We start from the raw sequence: 9,871 nt of genomic DNA on the forward strand, positions 1-9,871 counted from the left end.
CATTAGAAAATTCATATTTTACATTTCCGCGTCAACTATGAGGTAATGTACTTGGCGTATTTTGTTTAACGTTGTTTTCCCAGTAGGTATACCCAGCGATCTATTGTAATAAAGAAAGTTTGATTATATCGTATCCTATTGATTGAAAGAATGATAATATTGCTAATGATCAAAGTGGAATAGGTTGTTTTCTTCTTCATGTTATAATATTAGATTATTGTATAATTCTACTTCGACAATTAGTTTTTCGTCTTCATTTTCTTCTTTTTGCAGAATTCCTGTTTGCTGTATATGTTTCAATATTGGAATAAGTCTCACCCTGACAATTGATGCATACTGGCGAACAAATAATCCCACTTTTTGACAGCCAAAATTCTTACTACAATCCGTCTTGCATTTACAAAAAATGGTATTAAGCAGTTTTTTTGATGCAGGTGGGAATAAAGTTTAAATTGGTTCAATATAATAATCTGTTAATTTCCAACATCATCCTTCTGGGTCCAGCTCATTGCCTAGCCACACTTAAGCTTGATAATACACACGATACAAGTCTTGAAAGGCATAAGCAGATGTTGGAGGCAGACAAGAGAACTGTACTATTCTATTGTTCTATGCAGATTTTACAAATCTCAAATATCTATATTTGTCTATCGAATAAATTTTTTTGGAGCACCATACATTGCAAAAAGAAAAAGAAATTCCATTTGTAACGATTGTGGTGTGGAGAAGAGTCTATCTTTGTAAATACTTCTGCGCAATCAATTAAATCATTACGTTTTTCGAACAGTTTAAATATTGATATTTCACCTCTTAAAAGTTGCCGCTGTAGTATCGCAACCAGTTGTTACATGTACAAATTAAATATGATCTTGACATTTCGTATATGTAGTCTTATTTTATGATCAATATATTGCTGATTGTACTTGAGCTTCCCAAGGTTTAAAAAAGTAAATATTTTTATCAGAGTCCGTGCAGCGAGTAATATTAACAAATCAACATATTCGCCAACAACGACAGTTGTATTTGAACTTTTCCATTGTTCTATTGCTGTTTTAATTATAAGGTCATCAGCATCATTATCATATTGTTTTATTGGAATATCAGTAGCAGTAAATTCTTAGAACTTTCATAGATCGATCAGAAGCGATATCAAGAGATGAAGATGTTTTTGTAGTCCGACGACGTTGTTCTGTACCTTTGATATTTTTGTATGATTACTATAACCATCAAATCGTTTATGGTGTAAGTAACACAAACCAATAGTTTCTTAGTTTCATTTTTATTGAATGTTCGATGACGTGTACCTGCATTTTAGTGCATATTATGTGAAATATGAATTTTCTGATGATTAAAACCGCGATATTTTTATTTCTAGTCCTACATTAGGAATAATGACTCCAAAGTTGTAATTACCATGCCAAAAAACATGAAACTACCTACACTATAAGAGAAGTGCAAAAAGCAAATATGAAGCTCGCAGATTGATAATGTCCTAGATTCATAAAGTTGGCAGTCCAATGAATCGAAAAGTGTATTTTTTTTACTCAACGTTCTTAACAGTCTGAATCACAGACTGTAAGGCCGAAGTCTTTGATGAATGATCTGTATTTCAATGGAGACCTCATATTAAAACTCGAATGTTAATCAACGCCTAATAGGAATTTTATAGACCTTAATTAATTTTCCTGGATAAGTGTCTGGAAAGAGAAGTGGCGAAGAGAAATATAATTATTAGATTCAAGTTGATTTAATTATTTTAAAATATTCGTTGAACTTTATTTCATTTTTCTGTCTTGATAAATGAGGCTAAAGAGATTAATTATATGGAAGAAGATTAATCTTCATTATTATCATTGGAATATATTTGCAAATATATAATTAAGTGTATCACAGAACTAAAAGATTACTTTTAAGATTATATGTCTGATTATTGAAACTCGCTAGCAGCTTATCTCAAAACTACTATACAAGAAACAAAATTTTGACTGCATATTCCATAAATTTTTATATCAACGTAAACAGTTTTAATTTCTAACGCTTAAGTTTTTTGGAATTGATATTTCAAACCACTAATTAGATGTTATGTATATTTTTGAATATTTTCCACTGCAATTGAAAAAAGTACAGAAACAATGATTATTGACTAAAAGAGCTACTAAAATTCTACTTTATTGAAGTAAGGGCCAAACAAATTGAGAACTCGTTATAAGATATAAGAAAATATCCAACAGTCCTTATAAGATAAATTACTTACACAATGTGTCCCTGGATATGTAAAGAATTGACTCTTATAAGAGATGAACAATTCATGATTACAATTTTTATTTCAAAATGACAAAAATTTCAAATTCTGAACCACACACGAAAATGATTTTCGTTTGTGGCGTCATAGGTTTAACGAAAACATTGATCAGTTGTCTGCTTGCTGATCACGAGATTATCATTGCGTGTGCTATTACAATATAGTTTTTATTTATTAGTTACGTGAAAATAAGACATTTTTCTATATATAAGAATAAAAATAAACCTTTTATACGTTAAGCTCTTACATTATTACATAATCAAGTTAAAAATTAGAAGCATAATAAACTCAATTACTATAAAATAAATTGAATTTGATTCTCACTTAGATTAAAATTATCCTGGCGACAAAAATAATTACATCTCGCAGCACTTTCAAACTATTTTTTTGTATATTTGAATTTCTTGGTATCTTAAAAAATCTTTATTCAAAATTATTTTTGTCTCAAACCATGCAAGTTCTCTCTTTAATAAGTGAGTAACAACCTCTTATTTGTTGTCCAAAAGCTGCCAATATTTGTTCTTTGGTAATTGATCGTACTGCGCTGGTTATTGTGTTTAGTGACATTCGTAATGAGTTCTTGATATACTATTTGTTCTTTCCCCATACAAATAAAACCATTATTGTGGGGTCAAGGGATCTTGCAGGCGAACACGTTACATTCATTCTCCCAAACCTTCTTTCACAATACTGATTATTTAACAAATCAGTAATCCTTTGCGTAGAATGAGAAATGCAGCAACCATGTTGAAAAAAATGAATCTGTTGAATATTTGAACGAAGTTGATCTTTGCAGACATTGGAAATAAGTGTGCTGATTTGAAGTTTCCTATCTCGTATGATACGGCACACTAACCATTCACTTTGTTGAAGTACTGCTCTTTTACTTCAATAATGTATTTTATAAATTTCAAAAGAACTGCTTGGTGTTTGATCAAAAGATTTCTTTTAGCTGGAAGCGTTCTTCATAAGAAGAAACATACAAAACTTATGATGACATTGACACAGAAACTTTTGCTTTTAATTCAATAGATGAAGATTCCAAAATATCACTCATAAATTAATGCATAATTACAAACATAAGTAAAACAAATTAATAAAGAATTTATAAAACAGAGTTTATACGTACAAAGACAAAATTTGTCACTCTTTAGAACTAGGTGACAAAGCAAGGTAATCCCATGACTTCGCTCCAACATCAACAATTTTGTTTTAGGTGATTATTATCAAAATTTCTAAAGTATGACAACTTCTACTCCGTACGGATAAATTATGTTTGCTTCATAAATTCTCTCTGAATATTTTACTTATGGGATGGCCCATTAGTGTGTGGAAGTGCAATAACTTACTTGAGATAAAATATACAAAACAATTTTTGGATAAAACTTGTTAAATTTGCACAGATACACATTTTTAAAATATTTTGAGGTTCAACCTAACAACATGACAACATGAAGTAAAGTTTCTTAAACCCTGAGACAGGAAACCCAGTATATTTGTTAACCATCGAATTTAGCGTGAAATTCTGCAGTTGTCAAGTTTGAGGGAAAAATATGAAGATTTGAAGAAAATTGGTGCACTATAAATGCTGCCTAGTGAACGTTATTAGTGAGAAGTAACTAAACTTGTTTGGTAAGTACGAAGGTAAAGGATGGCTGAAATGTCTGAACAGAATAGGTAGAAGTTTCGTTTGAGGTTTGGGGTGTTTTTTCTAAAAAGCATTAATTTGGGAGATTTCAATTAGCAAAATTTAATTTTTTTAAATGGAACATCCAGTATATTATTTTACCATCTTATAAAACTATTATATCCTTTCAAAATATGTCTGATAATGTTGACTGTTTTTAAGAAAATTGAATTTTTAGTTTATGATTTAAAAATATTCATCTTTTCAACAAGTAAACACTGATGTGACGTTTAAAATACTTCTAATTTTTGTGACAAAATCAGCCAGTAATTTTATAACTTAAAAAACTGTAATAAAATAAATAGGGTATCTACAAAATTCAAAATAAACAAATTAAACAAAAATAACTAACAACAAATAAGAAAGAACTAAAAACTTCAGAAAACTATTTTATTAAATGTTCAAAATGACCACCATTTACTTCCATACAATAATGTATGTATCCACACGGTAATGGGCCACCCCGTATATTTGTAATTACGCTTGTATTTCTTAGTAAAATTTTGGAATTTGCATCTATTGAATTTGGAGTAACCTAAGTTCCTGCAACAATTCCATCATAAGCTTTCTGTTGTAAGAAATTTCTTGATCAAGCGCTTAGCAGTACTTTTATTCATTGCAGTATTTGGAGAAGTTTTCACTGAACAAAGTAATAATGATATTATCGACATTGCACATAAACTTTTTTCCAATGTGAAAGTTATATTTAAAAACAATTTAAGTTCAATAAAATACTGTTTGACAGCTCATTTCATTGTAGATACAACTTTGTTTTCCAAGTGATGACGTCGTTAGAAATATTAAACTTTGGTTTATAAAATAAACATAAAATAATTATAAATTATAGTTCCCGGATGATTTTAAAGTTTGACTTATTCACCAATTATTTTGTACTTCGATTTAGGGATCAAATGTTGATTTTAAAACACTAAAACAGTTTTTTTGGTGTTCATACTTTTGTAATAGCTCCAAACCTAAAAATTTGGTTCGCATTTATGAAAAAAACGAATTATTTTTCAAAATAATTCAATATCTGTCGAGCATATTCAAAAGAGTTCGAGAAAATAGCACTTTGTTTTCCTTTGTTAAATATTTTGTACTTTGATTTGTGAAATAAACATAAAAAATATAGTTTTCCCATAATTTTGAAGTTGGTTATTGGAACCTAAATCTTGACTCTGAGCCACTTATTCCAATAACTTTTTGTATCCGTTTGTTTGGTATACTCTTTTGCAATAGCTTGAAACTGAATAATTTACATGTTCATTTAATATCCGTCGAGCATATTTACAAGAGTTTGTACTTTTAGATCGCTTCGAGATGTAATATGTGTACAAAAACCATTTATGAGTCAATGTAGTAAAAGAATAAGAGTCGCGAAATGCATGCAAATGAGTATAATTGCGAGTTCATCGGCATCGAGTCGTCCGAGATATGTTCGAATAGAATCCACTAAAAATGTTTTATTTTATGAAAATGACTTGGCTTTCCACACAAAAGCACCATTATTTAACAAGCTTGTCATAATATGAATTCCAGAAAGCGGTTGAGTTTGGAGACGTGCCTTATCGTCTTTTAAAAACTTATGCTTCTCCACTGACATTAATTCATTGATGTAAGAACATAATTATAGCCATCACATGCGACGGATATTATTTTATATTGGATTAAAATAGTCATGCATATTGAAATGTTTGTGATATCTTTAATGGAAATACTAACAGGGATATCGATGGAGAAGCGAGTAGGAGTATTTACTAATATTATATATTAATTTTTACATTTTTAAAAATGCCATGGAAAAAAAACACATTATATCCGAACAAATGTTAAATTAAAGATTTTATAAGGGAAAATTATTTTTTAAGGATAATATGGACTAAGTGATCGGTAGCATTTCTGAAGCAAGGCCCTTATATTTTCGAAAACTCTTTGTCATATATCGCCATGGTTGTTACCTATTTCTTGAGAAATTAGAGTATTATTTTTAATTACTTACTTGAAAAAAAACACGAAGAGAATGATGTATGAAATATTTCTGAGCGTGAACATAGATAAATTCTCGTATGACAGGTCTTGTTGTATCTATGTCCTTTTATTATAAGGAGTGTAGATATAAGGAGAGATAATATGACAAAATAATGAAAAGTAATCGAATTTTCAATTTTTTTAAGTTGTTTTATTAGAATTAAAATGTTTTTTTTTTCATATACCGATGCTAGAAAAACAAAAACACAGAGCTCAAAGCAGCAAGACATCTTGTTTCTCTAATTTCGTTTTATAACCACTTGAACAAGATTTTAGGTGCACAAGTTTCCACCATTTCAATAATTCAGTGGATTGGAATCTATACGGTGAGATATAAATCCTCATTTTTTGATAATAAAGTAAAAAATGTGGCTTTTGTGAGCAAAAACGCCACTTGGTCACACATTGCTTTTTATACATTCAATTATGTTTATATTTTGCATACTCTAACTGAATGCCAGTTTTGATTTGCTGTATTTGAAATGGATTTTTAGTTTCGCATACTTCAACTATGCATTATCTTTGGCGCGTATTCAGGTTTATATAAGTTCGGTCAGTTCCATGGAGATTTTCTGATAATAATAATTGAATAATCACAATGTATTCCTCAAATATTTCTTGATGAATAAGTTTTTGAGATTTGGCAGCACTGATGTGGATATGTCAAATGTGACAATATCATCATAAAGTTTGACATTTTTATGGTGAATGTACTCAGAACGTATTTACGAATACTTGGAACATTCATTATAGTCAAAAAGTGGAATTAAATCGTGAACATCTTTTTGTGATTATTTTCTGGATCAAAACACCAGCAGTGTACCGATCAACTCCCTTAGACTTTTGGTAATGAAACACTATCTCAAGCCACAGTGTTTCACTGGTTTGTCGAAGTCAATCGTCGTTGCAATTCGCTACAGGAGGAATTCCGCTGTTGTGCCAGAAAACATCGATGCTATGCGTAAAATGATATTGCAAGATCGTCATGTGACATACTGTGAGATTAGTTCCACTCACATTGAATATAGCAAATTTTTGACGGTCGAAATGTCGTTGGATCCCGCTTAATTTAAAAAAAAAGCTTGAGTAGATTGGTGCAAAGAAATGCTGAAAGAATTTAATCGCGGTGCTTGAAAAAACGTCTATAAGATTGTAAGATTGTCACGAATTATGGATCTATGATATGAACCCGAAACCAAACAACATTCTACTGTATGGGTTTTCCAAGACGAGCCAAATCCAACAAAAGTTGTTTGCACAAGAAGCACTGTTTTTTCGGAGTAACTCGACATGTCGCCATCGTTTCACTAGAGCAGCGTTCAACGCTAATTTCTGAATTGTACACCAGCATTGGTTTGACAGAAGTGTCATAAGGGAAACAAAATTCAGAAGACGAATCTATTTGGACAATGCAAGCTCTTGCACATCAGTTCACACAAAAAAGTTTCTGAACAGTTAAGGCATCGACTTGATGGGTTATTCGCGGTACAGTTCTCTTTTCACACAATGATTTCTTCTTATTTCCGCAAAAATGAATTTCGGGGTCATCGTTTTTTACACCTGAAGAAGCGGTTAATTGATTCAAATCACTTGTTTTGGAGGTACCTCAATTGGAATGGAAAAAATGCTCCGACAATTGGTTCAAATGCATGCAAAAGAGTTTGGATCTTAATGGGGAGTATTTGGAAAAATCATCAAACCATATCTAAAAGTATCTCAAAACTTCAGTAGCAACACTCGTACAAAATAATCAGTGAATCCTATTCAACATTGAAGACCTACTTAAGCATGAGAAATATCGATTATATTATAATAAGCTTAGCTCATTGGACATTTTTTGAATACGTTTAATCACAAACGTGTTCTTTGCATAAATTTCAGAGCAAGAATTACAAGCGTTAAAGTAACAACCGGCAAAATAGTAAAAGGAGAGTTTGACATTTAGCTTTTTTGTTCACTACTTTCAAACTAAAGGTTTCTATGAGCCCTCTACTTTTTTATAGCTAGATTTCGTCTTCTATACCTACAAGTACTAGATGACGAATATATCTGCAAAATAGCCAAATGTTACGCATAAAGTAGTTCAAATTTCTTCCCAAGTGAAAAATAATGTTCAACTAACACTTAAAATTCTTTTTTCTCCATATTAACCTCAAAACAATAAAAGTTTTCTTCATAAGTATCTTAAAAGTAGTCTATCCTTCGGATTCATGTGAAATTATGTGTTGTCACCTCTGGAAAATTCACCTACCCTTGTATGTAGAAAATAATTATTTTACAAATATAGCAAAAGTACGTATAAATTCATTTAAGTGTATAGAATCATTTCCTTTTGATATCTACTATTCTCCAGGCGATTCCTTTTAGAGCTAACTCTAAGCACGTATGACACCATCTCCTAGGCCTGATATGCTGCAGTATCTTATTAGTATTCCTATCATGGCGTCCACATGGAAGTCCAGTCATCTGAGCATCGAACACGAAATCTTCTCTGGGAGGTCATCAAGAGGTTCTTGTTATATACAGCGGGCGGAGGACGTTAGGGCGCTCGTGCGTTAACTTCTATGCAGCCACATCTCACTCATTCTGATGGAGTTCGAGTTACGTTAACGGCTTTCCGGAGAAGTTAGCTATTTGGATCAGATCAATCTGTTGTGTAGAATCAAGTTATGAAATCTGAAATACAGAGTGAGCTTTATGTATGTAACGCTTCAATTATCTCGGAAACGGCTTGTACGATTTTTATCAATTTTGTGCGGAAGGGTCTTGTGATACGGCTAGTATTATGGTATTATGGTTTCCTTTTTTATCTTTTTTTACTTTTTTATTTCAAATGAGTCACCTTATTTTGTGTTTTTAGAAATGCACAAAAATTTATAAAAAAATGTACAAGCCTTTTCCGAGATAATTGAGACGTTCCCTACATAAAACTTACTCTGTATGTGGAGAAAATTTTTTTAACGCAATAACATTTTTAATGAAATGAGAGATGTTGCATTGATATGTTAGAATGTTTGTTCCCAATCAAAAATTTAATGTGACATTCAGATCTTAAAGAAGTGAAAGCAGAAATTTTACTGCCGCAAATATGAGTGTGAGTTTCCGAGAGAGAATTTATTTGAAAGATCAATCCAGTTATGTACTTTTTGTCCACGTTTTCTTGTCGCCCACAGTCGAAAACATCTAAGACCTTATAAAGAGATGAATATACTCAAATGTCTCATAAAATTGTTTTTTTGACCTCCAACAGTTTTCAATACCACTGCACAGAAAAATAACTAGCAACTACTCCGTATACTGTCTGTTTGTAATAAAATCATTGTATTGATGTGTATTAGATAAATTTTGAGAATTTAGAAGATAGTATCTGATAATAGGCTAGATTTGAAAGTAATCACATCATCTCTTGACTCAATTACTGATTACTCAATCAAATGATAATTAATTACTTTGATCTGTTGGTTTTTGTTACGCAAAGGGAATTGAAAAATAAATTATTCGGAAATTATAGGTTTATAAAATTATCAGTGGAAATATATGAAATGAGAGAAACTGTATATTGATTTTTTCTTTACAGCGTTAATTAAATTCTTGATGTAATTCCATATATCAGTACACACCTGTTGGTGACATATTCGAAAACAAATAAACGTCGAAATGTAACATTTCAAAAATGATGGAAAAACTATTTCATAAAATAAAGCATTTCCTTCAAGACCTAATCAAAAAAGTCATTTCTCTGGAATTGAAACTCCTGCATCGCTTCAGTAAGCTTTCGATTTACCTGTTACAGCTAATCTATCCGTTGATGTGTATAAAATATAAGAAAGCTGTCAGAAGAGGCAATATGAAGC

At 31.0% G+C, this 9,871-nt stretch overlaps 1 long non-coding RNA gene across 1 annotated transcript; it reads left to right on the forward strand.

Annotated features, from left to right (window-relative positions):
* The first annotated feature begins 1,116 nt into the window (after window positions 1-1,116).
* On the forward strand, window positions 1,117-5,132 carry LOC130891212 (uncharacterized). The gene is made up of 2 exons (XR_009058868.1): window positions 1,117-1,242; window positions 1,376-5,132. It is a non-coding gene; the product is annotated as an uncharacterized LOC130891212 (long non-coding RNA).
* Window positions 5,133-9,871: the final 4,739 nt, after the last annotated feature.

Source organism: Diorhabda carinulata, chromosome 3, assembly GCF_026250575.1.
Source record: "Diorhabda carinulata isolate Delta chromosome 3, icDioCari1.1, whole genome shotgun sequence".
NCBI classification, from domain to species: domain Eukaryota; kingdom Metazoa; phylum Arthropoda; class Insecta; order Coleoptera; family Chrysomelidae; genus Diorhabda; species Diorhabda carinulata.